The sequence below is a fragment of the Neopelma chrysocephalum genome, unplaced genomic scaffold, assembly GCF_003984885.1.
Source record: "Neopelma chrysocephalum unplaced genomic scaffold, ASM398488v2 Primary Assembly neopelma1_59, whole genome shotgun sequence".
NCBI lineage: Eukaryota > Metazoa > Chordata > Aves > Passeriformes > Pipridae > Neopelma > Neopelma chrysocephalum.
This window is the reverse complement of record NW_020897714.1, coordinates 13,407,264-13,431,157: the sequence shown is the minus strand read 5'-3', so window position 1 is coordinate 13,431,157 and position 23,894 is coordinate 13,407,264. Positions and strand designations below refer to the sequence as shown.

The window sequence follows — 23,894 nt, the reverse complement described above, 5'->3', positions numbered from 1 at the left end:
CTGACTGTTGTGTGACTTTGGTTTCTCATCATAGAAAGAAGAGCAGTCCTATCAAATCAGTGTTCCTGGTGTGGGACAGTACAATTGCCATCTGTGTCAATGCAACAATCCTACCAAGACGTGCCAAGTGCATATTTTTATTTGACAGAGAATCTTACAGTGCCCTAATCACACTCACTCTCTTTCAGTTTGCCATACGTCATCAGTGACATAAACCAAATGTTAAACAGCAAAATTAAGGCTGGTTCAGTTTCCAACAATGAGATCATTTTTCAAATCTAAAGCTTCCAGCTGATGGCCAAGTGAAAGTCTTGGAGGCATTAGTTCTCTATTCTTAGATGCAAAGGCCCTGTCACAATAACAGGAAGTCAAATTTTTAAGAAGGTAAGAAAATATTAAACAGTAATGAAAATAAGCCAGACAAGCTATTTGTAGAGATCATGTTGCTGCCTATATAGTATAGTTGCTGTAGCAAAATTGAAAAATTTAATGCTGAAAGCTAAGAATAACACAACAAAAATCAATTTCTTCATTCAAGTCAATGCCATCAGCAATGAGTGCACTGCCACCATTTTCTGATGCCACAGGCCCAGAGGAAGATGACAGCTGTTATTGAAGATAAAGATGATTTTGCACAAGTGCTCGAGGAATTATTAGCAAGAAATGAAAAAGCAAACTTCTCCTACCTCTTTAAAGCAGAGGACTGGAGCCCATGTAATTAATAACAGTGAACTGAACAAAAGCAGGAGAAGCTAAAGGAAATACCTTGATTGGCTAGCGAAAAACCCACAGACGTAACAGACTCCTCTGGAAAACGTAACCTAGCAATTTTAGTAATGTACTTGCGATATAATCACAGGATTGCACATTTACAGCATCGTTACTAGAATTGAAACTAGAATTCAAGGGAGTCTTCATTCCCATTCAGGTTTAAGAGTATAAAATCTTTGCCAAACAGATTGACCAACAGACTAATCCAAAGGTTTTTTTGCAAGAAATGACGCTAACACTGTGGAGCAAGAAACACCATATCAGATCGCTTTCAAGATGCCAAACACAGAGAAGAAAAGCATCCTAATCACATTATTTGACACTCAAAATTACTAAGGCAGGTGGCTTTTGCTTCAGAAGGTGCAGGAGCAAGAGGGACAGGGTTCATGTGCCAGAGCTGCTTGTTCACAAACACTGCTTTAGCTCCTGCTGGAGCCCCAGGACAGATCCTACCCAAAGGGCTGACACGTCCCCTCCAGCTTCGTGCCGCATCACAGCTGCCTCTACAGTGTGGACACCAGAGTGTGAGCAGCCATGCAGTCAGCTGGGTCAGGTGACTGATCTGTCTGAAAACTAACCCTACCAGGGAAAAAAAAAGAAAGATTATTTTTCAGTTGATCAGCAAAGCTTTATAAATCCTTTCTACAACAAAGAGGAGGTAGGACCGGTGCTTTCTCTGGAATTGCTAGCCCAGGTCAGCAAAGCTGCTGCAATCAAAGGCTCCTGCTCACTCCTTCATGGGCAGAATCACCACTACTAAGCAGGTGACCCTTCATCAGGTGATTCCCATCAGAGAGGTATATAGTTTAGTGGAGAACAGCTTAGCCCTCAGTTTGAGCAAACTCAAATTACTGACCAACTGGCCCAAAAGATCTCCAGAAAAGCGTAACTACTTCTTTCTTGCATTATTCAGAGAGAACGAGATGTTGGAGCCTGAAAATATTAGATATAATTGGTCAATAGTATCATCAAGATGATTGAAGATGATGAAATTGATAGAGAGAGACAAAGAGAACTGCTCTTGCTCACCCAGGCTCTGGTAGAATCTATTGATTTACAGCAAACAAAACAATGTGGTAAACAATATTTAGACAACCTCACAGTTTTATTCTGGTTGCTGTTTCATTTCAAAAAAATGAATGCTATTTAAAGCTCATGAACTTTAAATTGACCACACACACAGTCTTTATAAATAAACACACACAAATCAATTTTAAAGGTTATGACAGCGGGTACAAAATTATCAAACAAACAATAGGAGAGGTACCAAAATTAAGGCTGGTGCTGAATTCAGAACTGAAAGTCATGATACCATGCTTAATTACACAACCATCTTTTTTCTCTTTTTGATAGGACCCCTATCTCATTAAGTGTACAGGAAGACTGTATTTAATCCAAATTACTCTGTTCTCAAGCATCTTTGGTCTGCAGAGAGAAATACAGACAACAGCCAAGATGGGAAAGATGTCCAGTGGGGAGGAGGAATGGCACACTGATGATACCTGGGTTAATCATCAAATGTTAAAAGGGTTTGTGCTATTACTGTTCATCATCAAATTTAAAAGTCCTCCTCTGCAACCAAAATAACATGAGCCACCCAGACACTGCTTCCGTTCTCTACGAGTCTTTAGTCAATAAGATATCTCAAGAGAGAGACAAGAATGTAATGTCCTGTGGAGAGTCAGACACTGAGGTGTGGTAAATTGTGCCAGGAAATTAAGAATAAGAATACATTAGTAGCCTTAGATCAATTAGGTAAATACAAATGCATGCGTGACAACAAACATTAACAGTGATAGAGACAAATACATGGTGTTTCCTTGTGTGAGAGCAAGAGGGTTTCCCCCAGTCTGTGCTCAGGTGGGTGACTTAGTTGTCCCAAGAGAAGGGAATAGGAGTCAAGGGCTTTTACACCAATAAACCACTGATACTGGGCTCATCACTTGTGGCCAGGGGCAAGAGCAGACTGGGTAAGCCAGACCTTATCTGGAAGCTACCTCATTTGGTGTCCCCAACATGTGAACTGTGCCAAAGCTGCCAGAAAATTCAAAGGAAAAAAACCCCCACATTTAGTTGTAATTCCTCTGCACTGTTTTACTAGTATATGACCTACTGTCACCCAGTACGGTGTAAAAAACACCTTAGTCAAAACTAAGTGCATCTTCAAGAAATTTATTCTTATACAGCTTTGGCTTCATCCAAAATGCAAAAAAATCATGGAAATTGATTTTACATGTCACAGCTTGTTCACTGTGGGTACATGTGAGAGAATATGCAAACATCTCATGGAAAACATGAGAGAGAGAAAGAAACCCAGCACGATTTATGCACTTATTTATACACAATATTATGATATATTCTTCTGCCTCTCTTTCAAAACAGACTATTAGTTAATGGAGTTCACAGTGAATATATCCAAATTATGCACCCGTTTTTGGCAAGATTACATGCAAAATCATGCATTTTAGAGAGCAAAAATACAGGTTTTTCCACTGTTGTACCTTTATTTCAAAACCTGGACTATAAATTAGCCAATAAGGTGGCTGTTGACAAGAAAGAATAATAACTTTATTCACAGATAACCACTGATTAAAATAAGCTTATAAATTTTCCTGTTTTCTTGCAACAATTTGCTGGATCTTATTTACATTTTTTCATAAATGGAAAGTCTGCTACAAAAATTAAAACTGTACTACCAGTAAAGGAAACGTGTTTCATAAGCTGAAGGAACTCCCAAAAAAAGTAATGATTTATTTTTCTCTCTCTTTTGTACTACACCAGGGTGGTGGTGAGATTTTTGCCAGTTAATGCAAAATTACATAATTGTATTACTGAATAAAAGTACTACTGAAAATAAAAGATACTACTGAAATAAAAGATAGAATGTCTGCATTCTCTTCCTTTAAGAAGAATTCTGTAGCTCTGAAGAGAGTATTTCATATTATACTTGCATTTTAGAAGACCAAACAGTAATAAGAACAGGAATAAGGAGGTACTGTGTGTCCTGATCCTACAAACCCTTACTCCGAAAGCAATTTCTGCCTATGTATGATGAAACCAGTTAACTTAAACACAAATGTGCAAAGGACAAAAGATATAAACCTTTCAACAAAGCTTAATTGCTGTGCTATCAAATGAAAATTTTTTGTAAGATTAACGAACTAGCTATTTTTTCCTTACATTTGTAGAAACAAACAGTAAACATGAAATACATCATGGTCACAAAAAATTACTTCTGATTAGTATTTTTAAAAGTTTTTCTAAGATATTTCTCATTCAAAAGCATTTAAAAAAACATAGTCTTTTTGTTTGGTAGTCCCATAAATCTTCTTCCAAGTGTGCAGGACTGATTTAGGAGATTCTTATTGTACAAAGCAGACAGTAGCTGAACAGTGGACTATTAAAAAGCATGCTTACAAAAAGAAAATCCAGGTTAGTTCTGTTACTAGTATCTCAGACCATTTTTAGCAATAGCTGCTAATAACTGTTACTCTTCAAAGCCCTGAAGCATTAGCACTATTGTGAACTAACCCCAAGGAACTGCCTCTGCAAATTCTGCTATCAATCTGACGCTGAAAAGAAGCTCAGTAGTTCCAGAAACCTTCATAAATTCTATTTCTTTGAGAATTGATTCTGGTAGCAGCTATCATCTACTCAGTATACTGGGAAAATCTGTTACCACTGTAGATTCAAATTTTAAACATTCACCTCAGGAAGACTAAAAATTGGCTCAATTAAAATATTAACACTCAACATAACCTGGTATTAAAAATAACCTTAGAAAAGAAATTGGGCTTCAGAAAATGCTACTTTTACTTCTAGTACACTAGTTCAAAAATGCATACAATCGAAGAATAATTTTTTTTCTCCACATGTGCTAAGCTATACTGAACTCTATTATATCAAGCCATTCCTTATATTTTAAAAAGCAAAAGTTTGGGGTTTTTTAAGCAATACATTTATAATACTGTCAAGTACTGAGACCAACAATTGTTCTGATTTTTCCCTCTATGGACCAGTAAAGCTAGAGTAGCAAATTTTGCAGGAGCTGCATTAACATCCAGCTCCACATAGTTTTATTTATTTATCATTACTCTATCTAAAAAAACCCCAAACCCCACAAATTAAAAAACCGAAACAAACTAGCATAATATTTTGCTTCTGTTGTGTATTCTGTATCATGTTTGCCCATTGTATATACAACCTGAATGACTACCAGCAATTTCACTGTAACAAAATTATTACTACTGATATATAAAACCCACTCTATATTCTCAATTACCACTTAGGACAGCTCCTACTGAAAGGATTTCTAATATAGATGAAAGACTAAGCACCATTAAGAACCACACAAGTACATGTCTGGAAGTAGCATATATCTGCTATTACTTTAATACAAGAAACTTGCCCATGAAACTTGAAATTTCCTACAGCCAAGACACAGTTTATTTGAATGCAAATACTTTAAGAGGTAGCAATAAGAAAGTGGCAGGCAAACAGCATAAGAAATCGTACTCCTGACTTTTTAATATCCTTTAAGAATAAATAAATTCATAATTGATCAATTATATATTCAAGCAGGGAAACACAATGCTAGCATTTCATTGTCCATTGACACACAGTCTCATCACCAGAGAGCACAAATAAAATGCTAATGGCAGAGAAGATGAATGCCAATTTCCTTCACTTTGCTCCAAGTTTCAGTGGCTCTCTACAATAAAAGATAGCTGTTTGTGGAGACTGGCTTGTTCCATACCATTAACTCAGAACAAAACATATTTTTAGTGGGACAGCAGTGTTTACTTGTAAGAACTGATGAATTGTACACCACCATTTATCACTTGTAGACAAAGACATTCAGGCACAATTTTGGACATAAATCAAGGTACATGCTCCTAAATAAAAAAGGGATTGCTTAAGTCCCTAAAACTGCATAGATTGAGGTCAGATTGGCCATAGCAACCAAGAATGGTACTTAGGCCTTCAGTAAGACTTAGCAACCAATAAATGAGCTCAGATGTCTTTTCATCTCCACTGGTGTGAAAGCCAAAATTAAAAAGATTAGATCATGCTGCACCCATCACAATAGACTTCACAGTGAAAAAGTCATTTCTAGCCTTTGATTCACATCCAATAAATAACATTCATCCCTTCCATAATGAACAACTTTCAAAGTAAATTGAATCTCCATAGTGCTGCTTTCCCTTGCTGCACCGTATTTACATAACAATATATCACAGGAAGCTCAGAGTGGGTCTTGCAAATGGAAGACGTGTCTTTAGCACTGATTTCACTATACTCAGCTTTAAAATGCTCACCATTGAAACATAATGCATTGTAGATTATAATAAATAATAAACAACACCTTAAATCTTGTGGTATGAAACTTTGTCATTATTTCAATATGGAAATTTCATCATAAATAACTCCCTCCCCCTTTCCTTTCCAGTCCTTCTATTTGAGGATATTCAGTAAATTCTCCTTTCCAGGAGCACTGATGATACTATCTGTACGGCATTTCTAGGAAAAGGGAAAGTACATTATTTCATTTTTACTGCCTCTTTTCACACTGTTCCTCTTCTCTTTTATATATCTTTTCAAGTACTCCAACAATTCTTTTTAATGTTCCAAACGCATCAGTAACCTATTACTCCAATCTCACACAAAGCACTAAGTATTGTTCGTTTTCCTCTCCCTAGAGCAGTAGTTATTTGTAAATAGGTGAAGCTGATCACAGCTACGGGAATATAACACGGATCTAACATACGAAATCAGAAAACACAACCAGCAAATTTTCAGTGCATGTCATGTATTTCCCACACTCAGTTTGTCATTATTAAAAATGGATTGTCCTTCCCTTCTTACTGCAGGTTGCATAAACTGATGTTTAAAGGAAAGTGTTTGAAAGAAATATATTGAAACAAAAATTCTACCCTAATTAAAAACATGCAGAAATAATTTCAGCCCTCTACAGCAACAACTCATGTAGATTATACTATGTGAACTCAGCAGGGAACCTCATTAATTTTTAAAACTCTCTGACCCCAGTGCAGTTAAGGGTGTAAAAATAATTACAAATTAGGGTTGAGGGAGCACTGTTTTAATATTGCATGTGTGCTATCAGCTACACAACATTTTATCAGATATGGATATTTATGATAGCTAAGCATAATTTTAACATAGCCAAAATGAAGTTTCATGGTTAATTTTAAAAAGGCAAATATTAGAGATCTTATATTTTCAAGAATGTAACTATACTAGCCACGACTTCCACAAAAAAAGCCTGCTTGCTTTCTGCAAACGTTCTCATAACACAAAGCATGGCAATTACAGGTTAAACGCTAGTAACACCCTGGATACAGCAGTAAACTAGAATATTTCTATAACAAGGCACATTTGCAATCTAACAAATTCTAACTTATTTAGAAGGCTATAAAATAGTTGGCGGAGGGTATAAATATTCTCTCTTACCTAAAACTTGTCAGAAGAAAGATCCTTCTCCATTGTTGTCACCTCCAGTGCCCCCTCTTGCCACCATGGAGATTGGTTCTGCTATGTTTATTGCTCTGTGCCTCAGTTACAGCCGTGACACTAATCTGCCTGCACAGACCAGCAAAGGGGTCTGTGTGAGTGTGAGAGTGTGTGTGTGTGTGTGTGTGTGTGAGAAAAGAGAGCCTGCTGACTTCACAACTGGGATCTTAAACCTCAGGCCAAGTCAAGGCTGAATGAAAATGATCAAAGCTCTGTCCCTCATCAACAGAGTAGACAAGATTTCTCTACCCCCTCCCAATGAGAAGTCGGACTGTCATTAGGGATTCCCACTAAAAAGCCTCTAACAGAGGCAGACCTTCTCCAGACTGCTAGTGCCTGCCCAGCAGCCCGTGCAGAATACAGGTAGCTATTGTTCCTGAGACAGATATGTAGCCAGCCACTCAGACTCTGACAGATCTCAACAAACCAGTGAGCCTGCCTTCAATTTAACTCTTTATTTACTAGCGCTTCACTTTTTACAAAGATCTCCTTTTGCCCTGGAGAGGGAGGGAAAGAGAAGGAAAAAAAATCAGTAAATTGTTCTGGTTTTATTAAGAAAATTGTTTCACATACATAGGCAGTAATCCTATGCAAATTTAGGAGTATTGACTTTCATTTTGAAATCTTGTCTAGTCTGGTGTTGGACAACACAGCAATAGCACACTTCAGCAGTAAAACAGGATTCTAATCCTGAAAGGGAAATAATTCCTGCTCTGCCTTCCTCTGAATTCTCATAATTCATAGGGAAATAAAACAGTTTGAATAGATAACATATATCTTTGCTCAAATATTCTAGGTATTAAGACACAGAGAAGTTTAGCACAAAGGCTTCAGCAGTTTTTCCACCAGACATCAGTTTTAAGCATTGACTGAAAATGAAGGTAGCATCTCCAGCAGAAAACTGTGCTGGAGCAAGTACATAGTTGGCCGGTTAGTTGGCATAAGAAGGAGAGATACTCATTTCCGTCTCATAGCAGTTTTATATTTTGATACAGAGATTTTACTTGCACAAGAAGTTGTGGGTTTTTCTTAATTTTATATGACACAGAGCTTAAGTATTTATTTGCAAAGACAGAGTCAATGAAGCTGTTAGACAAAATATCCTGACATTTACACTCTGGGCTTGACTTTTAGGAAGTCTAGCATTATTATATGAAAAGCTAATGACTCTGCATTCTGTATTATATATTCTATTATATAAGTTCAGCCCAGGTGTAGACTTCAGCTTTAAAATACTTTTTTCCCTTCTTCTTTCCCTTCTTCTGTGTAAGTCAGTCTTGACTTCATTTCAAGCAGGCTGCAGTAGGATATGTATATGCATGGTTATACTTGCCTTAAGGTGTGTGAGTTGTATTGTTTTAAGGTAATTTTAAGGTGTAAATGTTGAAGATTACCAGCAAAATTTTCACATGGCAATAAAATCAGATTTATAAAAAGCACAGTTAAAAAAAAAATAGTTGAGACTGCTAACACAAGTGCAAATTACAGACATTATGTCAAAACCAGTATTTTAATGTGGCAGACCCTATCAACTCAGAGAAGCCTCCTCACTCATTACAAATAAACAATCATTTTATCAGCAACTTTCAACTGATATGCTAAAGAAACTACATGTGATTTAATTTGAAAGTTGACAATTGTCACTTTAGAGCATTTCAAAGCAATCTTTTCTCTAAGTATGGGAATTTAAGTACATTCCTACAAAAGTGCCAGGCATCCAGTGCCTTTCAAAATTCTTCCAGTGCAGCGAGGAAACAAGCAGACAAACAGGAAATCAGTGTTACTCAGTGTAACACACCCTGTGTGGCAGAATACCTCTAAACTACTAAAGGCGTTTTAAAGAACCAGGACTTTACATTCAGAAACTTCATTGCTGTTTAATTCCAGAGTATCTCTTTCATATCAACTGTAATATCAGTCTTTAACGACAGACATATTCATTGGACTCATCAGTTTATGTAAATGCCTGGCGTTGGGTAGGAAAAAAAAAGCTTTCAATTATAAGTATGTTTACAAAATAATTATCTTAGATAAAAATATTAATTTATTACGAATTCTGAAGCATTGTGCACCAGTTTCCCTCCTATTTGAGCAAACTGGTAACAAAGTATTGCCACTGAATGGAATTAAAAATTGATGGGAAAATATATGCCAGGAAGATCCTCTGCTGCTAGTGTACAGCATGAAAAAGCTGTGCCAGCCCTTGCAGGTGAGAATGTGGTCATGAAGTTGCAATAACGAAAGACTGTGGAGTACATGTTACTGCTTGAGAACGTCTACCCTACCAGCATGCACATATCGCTGAAAAATGGAGAGCACCAATAACGCTCCCATGGAAAGCCTGGTCCGAAGCCCCACCAAGGACCATGTGACAAGCTTGTGGTCATATTTGATTTAAACCTCTGGTTAGGCCTTGCTAAGTGTAATAACAAATGTAATAACCTTGGGATATTTCTCCTTGAATCAAGGATCCCACGTGTCTTCCAGCGCCATGTTATCCTGGTACATCCTCATCTGCTGCGAGCTTGGTATCTATACGAATATGCACACCATTCAAAAACAACACAGCATTAGTAAATACCACTTTATGGGAGGATGAGAAGGAAAACTTTCTGAAAGGAGCCCATGTCAGTGCTGGGCACTTCTTGGGAAGTTTGAGAAGTTGGCACTTGCTATGAAGGTGTGACCTGCTCCTCCTCTTCAGAAACCCTCTCTGCTTTTATTGAAGCAATCCCCAGGCTACACCATGAGGGAAACAACTTTTTTTCAGGTTTTGAGGCAAGACTGAAGACAAGTATTCTGCCCAACGGCTTTCACAATCTCTGGAGGTCACCTTTGAGTGGGACAACGGCCACTCTTCCCAGCCAAATCACTAGTAACAGATGTCTTGCTATAAAGTACATATTTATGGGATTTATGTAAAGGGTGATGTTTGTTTACACTGATCGGCACTAATTGGCACTACTTTTTTCTCTCTTTTTTTTTTTTTTTAACAACAAAACCCACACAAGCACAGAGGGGAATGGAAAAGTGGGCTGCTTAAGGGGAAGGAAAAGCAAGAGTTTTTTTCCTATTTTTTTTTTTATTGTACTACTCATCTATTAGAAGCAGGCATTATGGGCACAACATTGGATAAGTAATCTCATGTACCATAGGATATATGAATAGTTTAATGGATTTCCCAAAAGGAGAGCATAAAGAAAGCCAGGTATGTCTTGTATAACAATCCTGTGTCTGAGAAATTTGCTTGAGAACAGACTGCTGGAGTCACTTCTTTCAGCTAACCCACGCAGCCCCACTTTGCGAACAAAGCCGGATACCAGTATCACATATCCATTTTCCTTTGGAGATTCCATTTTAATGGTTCTGTAGTAAATACCTTTGTATTTAGAAATTATTCATACCAGATATTCAGTAACTAACTGTCTAATAGAGGTGAAATGCACATAATGTATTCAAATATGCAACCTCAATTAACCTTTTGCCTCAGTTTGTGGACAAACGTATCTATAAAAAGTGAGCTCCCCGAAGATCAAAAGTCAGTTTTACAACTTCACATTGTTTATGGCTAGTTCCCTATATAAAAGAACATAACATGAGGTGATCTTCATGACCTGCAATTCAAATTTAACTCATTGTTATTCTTGATCTTCATTTTCTTAATATAAAAGCTACTGTAAAACATCATATGATAAAGCACTGACTTTTAAACTTTTTTTAACCATGATAGTTTATTTAAAATGTGGTAACTATCTTTCATTCATCTCAGAAAATACTGGAAAATGTAAGAGAGAAAACACAAAGATATAAAAATATTTAGACTGCAGCCAGTGACTGTTTTGCTTTGGATGTGGGCAAGTACAGCACACAGTTCAGAAAAGAACTTACAATTAACATATGTTCAACTATATTTGTACACTGCAATATAAAACAACCTGGAATTACAGTTGATGAAGTATCCTTAGTCTTTCCAAAAATTTTGTATATATTATTATTAATGAAATTGCTTTCATTTAAAATACTGTGCTAAAGAGCACAACTTTTTTTCCTCTCAACTCTTTCACAGAAACATAATTAGAGTATTGCATTCTCCACTAGATGCTTTGTGAAAGCAAATGTCAGGGATTACGACTCAGCAAGATAATTACAAACGTTCTGCATAAAAGCATAGGAAACCAACATCACCAGTTCACATTCCTCCTACAGATTACACTTCTGATATGTGTTCTGTTGGGAAAAATGAGTAGATGGCAGTATCTTTTTTTTTCCTCCCCGATTACTGTAGAGCTAATATCAACAGACGAAAACACTGTTCAAACAAATGCTTTTCTTTTTGTAAAGTTTCAGATTCTGAGTCCCAAATACATACTTTATAAAACCTCACTCCATTGAGCCCAAACCCTTGCCTAGCTAACTAGTAGTACATGAATAGCAGCAACAGGACATATACACACATTGTAGAGTGAATTAAAACATCTCTTTTGAAAAAGTTTACTTTTTAGATCAATCTTGTACCCAGTTCCATCTTAAGACCAGAGATAAACAGAATAAATAGAATATTTTCTTTTTAAAAAAAGAAACAAAAAACCCACAAAACATATCCCAAACCCACAAAACAACACCAGCACCACCCCAAATGTGATGAGCATGAATAGAATTTTTTCCCTTACTTCCTTAAGAACACTGATTTAAATGACTAGACTACATTACAGATATTCCAGTTTGACAATTCACTTTTTAGCAGGAATTAATATTTATCAATTGTTTTAATCATCTTTGATGGATTTGGACCTACCGTTTTAAGCACTGATCCATGGGAATTGCTGTTTCTGAAGGTCCACTTTTTGAAGTAAAGTAGCTTGATGGAGAAAAACATGTCAGGACTGCCCCTGTAGCTTCAACCTGCTGTGTATAGTTTTCTTCCTTGGAATCTTTTGATAAAAGTCAGAACACAACCTGATTTATTAATGTAGCAAAGTCATTACAATTCAGAGCTAAAAATGTTATTGGACTTCCCTCCAGGTAGTGCTGCTTAAGGAAGCCTTTAAAAAGCAATTTAATTCCATTCCACAAAGTCAAATTTCCCCCCCAGATAATTGGTTTTCATTGTACGCATAAAAAGCTGCAATGAAGCCAATAAGTCAAAATACATCTTTTTCTAGATTTATATCTATTACTGAAAGATTGACCTGTTTTAGACAGAATTGTATTGTCTGTGTTTTTCTACTGTTAACCTGAAATCTTTCTGTTAATAGTATAAGCACACACTATAGTAGCATTCACCAATGTACTATGACATCAGAATATAATCAAGAATTCTTCTGGCCTCTTACATTTATAGACAAATAACTTTATGCTGTCATCTGTCATAGATTAAATTTTCATATATAATCTTATTGAACAAGAGTTAAAATATTCACACTGTTTAGAGAGCTTGAAACAGTCGGAAAGTACTTGCCTGGCTTCAGTCATTATCAGTATATTTTAAAACTGTCACGCTAAAACAGATACTAAAACCTGTTATTGTGTGTATATATATAAAATACAATAATACATATTACCAATGGTTATATTTATATTCCAAGAGCCTGGGAACAACAGTGCTCTTTAGAACATCTTGAAACATCAAACTTGCAAAGCTTGCACACTAATTACAGCACAACAACAAAACAAAGAAATCCAAAAGCTATCAAAGTTGTAAATGCAAAAATAGGCATGAAATTTTTCCATAATTAAAAAACTTCACAAAAACCTCACAATCAATCAAGCCCTTATATTGTTTACAGCAGATACATATGACTAAAAGAAAAATCTTCCATCTAAAGAAACCAAATGGAATAAAAATACTTACCAGATATCCTATCTTGCTTTGATTTAATGTATTTATCTTTTTTCTTTTTTTTTTCTTAGTAAAGACAAGGAGATTCAAATTTAAAAGCTGAATTAGTTACTGTCCTCCTGCTCCTGCAGCTCTTCAGTTTTAGGTACAGAGGAGCTTGGCTGGTATTGTTTTGAGATAAAGAGAATGGCCTGTGTGAGCCAAGATATTCTGCACTGTCTGATGATCTCTGCAGTGCTCTTAAACTCCTCCACCGAGACAGGTATTTTTTTGCTGTCTGTTGTCCAAACAGGTTCATCAGAGCTCTTACACCCACCTTCATTTTTCAGTAGTAAAGGCCCTATGTGCTGAGAGGAGAGAGGTTTTTTCTCTCAGTATTTATTTGCTTTTGGATTGGAGGAAGAGGCTCGGAGATTTTCGATTTGAGATCAAAGACAAGTGCATGCAATGGGATGAAACATAGTTTTCTCAATTGTGCTCAGAATAGTAGTCCCTGAGTTCCCACATTCAGCCCTCCCAACTCTATAAGCTTCACGGGGTAAAAAAGATGGATAGTTATATATATACACATACACAGACACACACAGACACACAGACACACACACATTTTAAATATATTAGTTTTCCCCCCTTGCAGCACTGCAGTCTCTCTATTGTCAAATAATAACTGTATCTGAAAAGAAAGCACTTAATAAGGCTAAGGTCAGACTGCTTAGACTTGGCATTTGCTGCGATAACAAATCAGAGATGATAGCATCGTACAGATTTATGAATTTTTTGCCCCCGCAGTCACAAACATCAGACGTTTACTTTATAAAGAAAGCTTTTAGATTCTTCCTGCAGTTTCCATAGTGATTTCATTTTTTCCCTTTTATCACAGATTGGCTGAAGTACTGCTACCCTTTGTGCTTTAAAAGGCTTGTGCTACCAACTGTCGATATAAAAGCACTGTAGCTAAAGCACACATGCAACACAAACTGTCAAAAAGAATTGAAGTAAATAAATACTGGCTAAAAAAGGTTTCAGTATTTTCTCTGCTTGTCCTGAAGAGTACAGTAGAACAGCATTTCATCTGAATAAATGTAATTAACTTGAGCCAACCAAACTACTGCTCCGTTTCCCATAACTTATGATACTTCTATTAGAGTAGTTGTCACACACAACAAATAATCTCTTCACAAACAGCTGTAATACAGCCTACATCACACAAAATACCTATGTTTGTTAGATATAAATGAAAGCACTTTTATTAGTTTTTGGAATCTTCTAAAGACATTGCTTATGCCAATTATATTCTTCCTCTTTCTAAGAAGTTTATCCATTTAGAGAGCATGATGGTTTAAGGAACAATTACACTGTTTCTGGCAAAGCAAACAATGCTTTCTCTTGCTGGAAAGATAACCACCTTTCAAAGTAAGCCTAAAGGATTAGTTTCTGTCTAACCCCTTGCTAAACAAATGAGACCATCATCTTCTCAACAAAACAGAACTCAGTTAAGTAAACACCTCTATTCAGTTATCATGCCTTTAAAAATGTAGTCTTTAGATTGAAGCACAGTATTTGCCTACCCCTTTTTCAACCAGCTTAATAGGAACTGGGTGTGTGGTTTAACCCTAGCCATTTGCTTCACTCTCATGAGATTTTCTATATTGTGAGTCAGAAACGGTTTCACTTATTCAAAATACTGAATTCCTACCATGTAGAGATAAATATATTAAAAAACTCTTTGAGTTGGAAATTTTCCAGGTGACTTAAAAATAATGAGTTTCCTTACTTCCATATAAAATTGGCAAAGTTAATGCAAAACTTATGGGGACAAATATCTTAAAAACCTATAGAATACAGTAGAGTTTAGCAGATATTTTAATTTAGGGGGGAAAAAATGGGAGAAAAATCAGGCAACTTACCTTTGGATGTATTTATGGCAATTAATCATTTATTTCCAAACAGATTATCTACAGAAAACTATTTTATTGTCATCTATTTATATGGGGAATTATACAACTGACTTTTGCTGTTGGGATATTAAAATCCACCATTAGGCATTTGCATCCACTAAACAGGCACTCACTGTGAGCATAAGTATATTAATACTTTCAATAAAGTTTATTGGAAGAAAGAGTTTACAGCATGGTGTAAGTGGAGGACTAAATGTGAATTGATTACCAATAGGAATTTAAAATAAAAAGCTGACAGTTACTAAGATTATGTGGATTACTGACATACTGCACAAGTGGTCCTGGCCAAAATTGATACAGACAGATGCAGCAGTTTTTGGAAAGATGCAGAGACAGCTGTTGCTGCCCTGGGACAAGAAGATGGGCTAGCTGAGCTCCCGAAGGTCTTGTTACCCCTCGGCAAGCAGCCACCAAACTGTCACTTGTAGCAAACCCAAGAGAATCTGAACCTACACTTCATACTTATTTTCCATCAGAACCATCTCAAGGGTCATCTAATGGGTGAATTAGGCACTGTGTTCAAGTAATCAACATTATATGACTTATAATTAGAAATACTGTCTTGGTGCAGATTTTTCATGCATTGGGAAAAAATAACACATTCTAAACATTAGTGACTAGAATCCTGACTTTCCAATAGGAGTATGACTTTTCACACTCCCTTTAAACACTGTAGTTATTTTAAAAGCCCGCATGCACACATACCTCAACACAAACCTTGAATCATCTAGAAGAAAACAAAGGGGAAATGCTGTTCCTTAAAAATAACTCATCAATAAAAAAATATAAAAAGGTTTTTTTCCTTTTTGGAGGAGTAAGGATGAGAAATCTGTCTTTTGCGAAACAAAAATCATTGAAGTCAAGTTTCATCCTACCTAGAACACTCAATCATGTTCTCACAGTACTTTATTTTCAAACTTCACATATATGAGATGTTCAAATGGTTCCTGCAAGATTCACAAGGCAGCTGACTTTATGGGGATTGTATAAAACTATTGAATTTATCCACAGTCTTTCCCTGAGCCAAGGAACCCTCATGAAATTATTTTTTTTAGAAGTAAGACACAAACTAAGTATTTTTTTTAAACTGTCTGGGACTAAACAGAGCATTTGAAATGAAGAGTTGACTAACAGTGTACATTAAAAAAAGAATTTCATGGTTCTTTGCACACAGCTCTGGATATTCTCCTTTGAGAGAACTCTTAAATACAGCAGGAATGTGCTACCTAAGTAAGTAAATATTTGTTGCTGTACACTTTTAGTTAAATCTCTTTTAATGTAAATGATTCTTCATCATGCAGCTGATGGGCATCCAGGACATTCACTCATTCTCTTCATCAAACAAGAAGAGTAAGTCAAGCTCAGAGTGTGACGATTCTTCCTCCTGTCACATGCCACAGGTAGACATCATGCAGACATTATTTGTCTTTTAGCTTAGGCATAGATGCCAATACTTTCAGATCTCACATTTATTTATTAAAATACACAGGGAAAAAAAATCTAAAGGGAATTCTTCCTCAACTGTTCTTCATAAATGAGACCCTTTTTCTCATCCTCCAGATTAGAGTGGCAAGGGGCTGGGGAGCAGACTAGGTGGCCAAAGAAACAGATGATGTAATTACTAGTTTCCATGTATCAGTGTGCAAACTACCCCCCAAAAGAAATACAAAATATTTTTCCTGGACACATAGGGAGGGATCATATTCTCCTTTACAAGATAAAAGACACATCCCTTGTTTCACTCATGTATACTTTCTTAATTTTTTCTTCTGGGGAAAACAATTTGCTACTTTCTGTAATTTTCCAAGACTATCCTCCACACAAAGTGTGTTTAATTGAAGACAGAAAATCTGCAACCTACCATGATACATGAACTATAAAATGTTTTAAAATGTACAGTTCTAGTTCAATCAGTCAAAAACTCTGCAGTCTTAAATCACAGAATATCTCAGGTTGGAAGGGACCCATGAGGATCATTGACTCCAACTCACTGCTCCTCACAGGACTACCTACAACTAAATCAGATGACTAAGAGCTTCATCAAGATGTTCCTTCAACTCTGACAGGTTTGGTGCTGTGACAACTTCCCAGGGAAGCCTATTCCCGTGATCAAACACCTTCTTGGTGAAGAACCTTTTCCTAATGCCCAGTCTGAACTTCCCCTGATGCATCTTCACTCCATTTTCTCATGTCTAAATGAGCTCCTGATCTATTTACCCACCAGCTTTAGAAGCCAGTAGGGTATTTTCTACCCACCGGCATCAAAGCCAGTAGCATCATGAATTTGCTATTTAAGGTATCCATCATTTCTTGATAAAGAACAACCAAAGCTCTCCACTGAGATCTTTAAATATATATTTGGAAAGAAAAATAAAGCATGCTTTTAGATTATCTTTAAGATCACAAAGTTGTTTCTCTTGTACAGTAAGTGAAGTCTAAGAAGTCATTTGCTTCCTATGAAGAAAATAAATTACCAAAGTACAGGAGGTGCAGCATGAAGTGTCAGACTAATCATTTAGAGCTAGTCTGAAGCTCCTAGAGTTAAACACTCACTTTATTTGGGTCAGTGTCAGAGAATATGGAAGTCCTTCACCGCTTTGTTTTCAGTGACATCTCAACTTGCTAAAATATGTGGATATAAAACTGTTTGCTGAAAATCTTCCTTAATGAATATAAGCATCAGATGCATCTAGAAGAGTGCCAGCTCAGAATCAAGGACATAACTAACTGCCTATGCCAGTTCAGTAGAAAATTTGCACACAGATTTCCCCCTTCAGATAGATGGAGAGACAGAACTGTGCTACACAGAAAATCCTCAAACATGTTTTATTTTTCATTTTAAAAAGACTATTTTCAGACATTGTGAATTTTTGCTAGAAGACAACTAACCTTAATTCCATTACTGTTGTACCTAACAACTGCACCAAGGTACAAGGGCACCTTCTCATTGTTGGAAATCAACAACTAACTACCAAGAGATAAATCCTTTTTAAAACATGTCTCTTTGAACATTACGAGTGTGTGCTTATGTATGACTACTTCTGTACTTGCATCTACAACAGCTGTGAACGCAACTATCTGAAGTTACTACAATGCATGCATTAAAAACAACGACCACTACCACCAATTTTGGCACAAGTATCCACACATTAAACTCTTGACTTAAAAACATCTGAGCATTTTCTAAAAGGGCATCCAGAAATATGATTCAAACATATCATGTTCTTTGGTCCTCTGCCCTTTTTCATGCCTGAGAAGAGTGTTTAAAGGATTAAGATAAAGGTTGTTGTGGTGGGTTTTATTTTATTGTTTTCTATATATGGTTGTGTATTTACACAGGCAAGGTCAAAAATGTTCCTAACAATGAAAGCAGACATTAAAACAAGATTTCTGATGATTCTTAGCTCCTGGGAGAATTCCAGAACATTGACATGAACTCCAAGATTGTTCTATGTCTTACAGAGATGATCTCTAACACTACCAAAGAAGCTTATAGTATAGCAGATGACAGAATGACACTTTCAAACACATTTTCATCTTGGAGCTTTAGACAACCTTTAGATTGGAAGAATTCATGGGAGGAACTTTCTCAGAATCCCCGACTGAAGTAAGGTTAATTTTAATTAGATATCACAATAGCAAGAACTGGCCTTCAGAAAAAGTACAAGAACAGTATTTAGAGAAAAAGGAAAATCATATTCAAAACACACACACGCAAACATGGCTAACTTTACAATATACGTATATAAAGTATCTGCAGAAAGATCCTCCTAAAGTCCTCTAACTTTGCAGAACACATATTGTTCCTTGTTTTTATGCTCCATATTTTAATTTTATTGATAGAGTTTTCCAGTAATACCTCTGATTTTTAAAAAAATGTGATCGCTTTACAGCAGGTTTGAAACAAAAAAACAAAGAAATGCAATGCTTATCTTCCAAGGAATGCTGAGAAATGGATTAAATATGATCTAACATGATGAGGGGCAAAGCCAGGCACCCCAAAACTCCAACATTTTACTTTTTGCACTCCCAACCTAAAAAAATAGAACCCGTTTCAACTGTATAATTTATTCTTACTTATGAAATGTTGAAAGAATGCCACATGAGTGTAATTTTAAATGATGTTCTTTCTTTATGCTGGAGTGTGAAGAAAATAATTTAAGAAAATATCTACTGAAAAACATTTTACATATGGTAATAAAATAACAACCATATATTCTTTGGAAGAGGAAGACCTGTACAACATTTGCATTTCAAAGACTATGTCATTCAAGAAAACTCTGATAATGTGCACAGCTCTATGAGTTTTATGCAAGTATAAGTTATTTTTTTATTAAGACAAATCCAAAGTATTTCAAGAGTTATTTTGTTAAATCCCTTATTAAATTCAGGAGAGGCTTCGTGAAAATCTAAAGTAGTCAATACTGAACTTTAGCACATAAAGCTGTGAATTAAGATCCAAACTTGATCATTTTAGAAAACAATTGATCTCTTAAAATAATACTTAGCATTTATTACCTACAATAATTAAGATTCAACATGCCTGGGAGGGAGGCAAGTAAAACCTCATTTTACAGACAAGAACATTTATAGCAGACAGAGGGTTGTGTACATTGTCACTGATTAGAAAGAAAAGTCTCTGACCCATAGTTAGAATTCTTTGAGCAAATTGTGAGCACATATCCACACTGTCAAGTTCCTCCTTCAACAACTTACACAGTTTGTATTAAACTGGAATAAGGAAAAGTTAAACAAATACAGAAATGTGAACATATGCTTAAAACAAAAAAACACTCCAGACAAACAATATTAGAAATGGTCAGCAGCATGCCTGTCTTATTTCCACTTCCTCAGAGTTAAAAGAAATACAGAGGTGGAAGGGAAATGAAGAGACATATGTAAGTATTGATAATCATAAAAATGCTGAATCCTGTCTAGATCCATTCAAGGACTTGAGGATAATTTTTATTGTTAGAGTTCTGTGATTACCTGTGGTTCAGGGAGAGCAGAGAAGTGCCCATGGAGGCGATGCTGGATTCTACTGAGTAGAAAAATATCCCTCAGGGAACTAGTTTGCTCTTTTCTGAAGCAAAGCGGAAAGCACTTGGTGTTCTCTTGGACAGAAAGAACGATCTATTTGTTGGTGTTTGCTCACATCTGAAAGAGTGACTTGATTACTAAGTCTTTCCAAAGTCAGCTGTATGAAGAGCTGTTCCTGTTGTTAACTTCATGGGGATGTACCCTGTCTAGCACACATGCTGCTGCAGAAGTGATGGGCAGGTGAATGTGTCACTTTCAATGACAGATGGTCTCTGAGATGAAGGATCTGAAATACACTCCATTGTCACAATTTATATAACACACCCACAGTGGTGCTGTGCAGGAAAGAAAAGATTTAAATGTTAGTATGACAACTCTGAATTCTTTTATGTACAACCAGATCTCCCCTTGCATGCAAAGCTAAACATAGTAATATTACCTTAATTCTTCAATGTGTTTTGGAGGCATCATTGTGTAAAAGAATTGCAAGAATCAGTGTTTAAGAAAACACGGACAATCACCTATAACTCTACCTACAGCCACCTCAATCTTCCAAAGCAACCTTATACTCAGCGGGGCAAAACAGGACTACAGCATTAGAAACAAACAAACAAAAAAACCGATAAGGTATCTCAGGTCTTACATGTCCAGGACTGTGTATCCAAATATCCCAAACATTGCCTTGAAAGTTGATATTGCAGTACCTAAGAAGTGTAGAGACCTGAAAAGGTCTTGGGGTCTTCTTAAAATGAGAGAGACTCAACCTGCAAAGAATCTGAAGACATTCTGTTGGTCTTCTCATCTGAAGTAAAGTGGTATTTCTTTCAATGTATTCACACATACTTAGGATTTAGGATCACGTAAGGAGGAGTCTGGGTTTTTTCTAAGGAAAATTGGATCTTCTAATAATCTACAGCACTTTCTTCTCCTAAAGATATGGACTCATTTATGGCCACATCCATTAAATATGTCAGGTAAAGCAAAGAGATGAAATGGCAAAGTCTTGCATGGGCTAATAATGTCCAAGCAGAAACAGGGATTTCCTTACTGATTTTGATTAAACTAAATCACAGAAAGCAAGCCTCATGCTAAAATATACTTGTCACCTCCTCAGGGCTGCTGTCACTGCCTCTCTTGCCTCTCTCTTACACTTGTCAGGAGAGCAAAATAACCACATAAGTGAATGTATAAAGGCCACGCTGAATCAAGAGAACTTGAAAGTCTACAATTCCAGCATGCTAAAATGCAAATTAACATAATCTAAGACCAAGGTAATTTTACTTTTCTCATATACTTTTTGGTTTGTTTGTTTGTTTGTTTGTGTTGAGGGGTTTTTTTGCTTAAATGATACCTGCTCCATTTCTTCATTTGGTGGAAGGACTACCAAAAAAGGCAGCAGTGTACTGAGAACATAGTCAAAGCCTTGAGGGAATTTGAAGTAACTGGCCTGCCCAGGCACCATGCATACAGTTTGTAAAATAAACACCAAGCAGTTTGCTGATTTCAGGAGATAGAGAGTTCTTTCATAGCTACAATGAGATTGCTCCCTTAATTTGGTCAGAGTTAATACAGAGTAACAGCAAGCAACATTGACCACCTGAAGGAGTGAAGGAATAGCATGACACAAAGTAGACTCCCTGTCTAGGTCATACTAAGACAGTGCTCCCTTGATACAAGGAAGATTTCTTCTAGTCTAGACTTTGTCATATTTCAAGGCTGGGATTTGAAACACGGTTCAAGCATAGCCCAAATCTGATAGAAGCTGACTCTCAAACTGTTGATCATGCCTCTAAACCAGCAACAATTCAAAATCTTCTCTCAACATTATTTGAAGAAAGCCTAATGAGATTACTGCACTTCTGTGCTGATACTTGTGTATTCTGAAGAAGATTAATGTCTCAGCTTTATATTACATTTGCATTCTATGTACTCATTCCATGGAAATAATACATTAAATAGTCAGCATATAATTTGGGTGCATATCAGCAAAGCATGCATCCTACTCTTAATATCGGCTTCCCACATTAACATTATTGCTAGATACTTGAAACATTATCTACATAAGTGAAATATTCTCAGTAGCCTTAAAATGATCATAATGGATCTACATCGCATCTTCAAGTTGCTTTTCAAAGCCTATTTTCTATTATTATAATCAGTTTCCTAACTAAACTACATTTGTCATTATGAAAACAAATCTAGTCATACACACATTTTTGTCTCCTTGTGACAGACATTGCTTGAGAAAGGAACAACTAGTTTCAACCTCCAGTAAACAGCTGGTATCCTCAGATAAGAAAATCTCTGCACATGGCCAAGCTTCCAATATTGTGAAAAATGATACAATAGAAAGAAAAAGACAACAGAAACCTCAAGTGCTTACATGAGACAACATAATTTATAACCAATATTCATAACATAACTTAATTATCGCCTTTTTTTTTTGTATTCTGTCACTAAACTGCAACCACAGCTTCCTTTGGCATCCTTGGGTTTTTTCCTGGGAAAATAAAAGGCATCACAACAGGAAATATCTGACTTCTAGTATGAGAAGATCAGAGGAGAACGATTGAAGGATAAACTAATGCAATAATTAAGCTTTGATATGTGACAGTTCACCCTTCATGACTCAGTCATAAGATCTACATGTTCTGAAAAGTCAGAGCCAAGCTCAATCCCATTAACAATTTAGCAAGTATCTTAGGGTGGAACTAGAGTCATTTTAGCATAAATACTGTAAGAATAATTCAAATACATTTCTCTCCTTAGAACTCTTATCACTGTATTTAATGGTTTTATTTAAAGACATGCTTTTTATAAAACAATGACTCAGATATCAAATTGGGCAAATATCCTAAACAAAGGCAAATAAATAATATAACTTGAATAGAGGTAATTGTTGTTCAAAGTCATATTCTGGTTGATTCATAGGGATGGTATATAAAAGGTCAAACAACCAGCTTGCAGTGACCACACACACACTGCTTTCAAAATAAATTAATGAGAAAAATATCACTTAATGATGAAAGAGTAGAAAATTGGGAAATTCTTCATGAATAAAACCTCTTTCCCCTTTTGGTATGGGAGAGACAGACACAGGAGATGTTAAATGAACTTCTTTAAAAAAAAAGTACTTTCCCTATCTTCTGCAAATGTAAAAGGAAAACTGAAGAATGTTCTACATATACTTAACCTAGACTAGGCCATCACAATCCTTCCTAAATAAGGGACAGAGTACTATAATCTCCTTATTGGCTCTCTCTTTACTCCAGGATGCTAGTTAAAAAGAAATCACCAAAGAAGCTGTTGTCCCTTCTATGCAGTGCACCATACTCTTGGCAGGCTAGTCAGGAACAAAAAAGCATGCATGGTCCTCCTTCAATTAAGCACTCAGGGCAGACAAAGTGGCCTTCAGCTTCCATAATTAAAGAAGAAAAAGGCAGTTGGCTCACAGGCCATAAACTCTTGCTGAAAGAGCATCTAAGATATGAAAGGAGCAGGAAGAACTAAAGATCCAGATAACAAAGCTTCTAAGTACAAAGAAAAAGAAAAAGGAACAAAAAAAAGTGGAACAAAGAAAAATCACGCATATAGAGAATTACCAAGAAGGGCATTTTTAAACTCTTTTTTGTTGTTGTTGTTTTTGTTTTTTAACTCCTTGATCCTTTCCATCAAATTCAATTTATTTTGATTTTTAAGTAAGCATAATCACTTCTCAGGGATTGTAAATTATTTTCTGGTTTAAAGCAAAAATT

The 23,894-nt window shown here is 36.1% G+C and overlaps 1 long non-coding RNA gene across 2 annotated transcripts in view; it reads right to left on the bottom strand.

Annotated features, from left to right (window-relative positions):
* Positions 1 to 13,185, bottom strand: part of LOC113966324 — a 53,103-nt gene extending 39,918 nt beyond the window's left edge. For both annotated transcript variants that reach the window (XR_003533781.1, XR_003533782.1), the window contains exons 1-2: positions 13,154 to 13,185; positions 12,098 to 12,233 (exon numbers count right to left, since the gene is read on the bottom strand). This is a non-coding gene — a long non-coding RNA (uncharacterized LOC113966324). The remainder of the gene's footprint in view (positions 1 to 12,097; positions 12,234 to 13,153) is intronic.
* Positions 13,186 to 23,894: the final 10,709 nt, after the last annotated feature.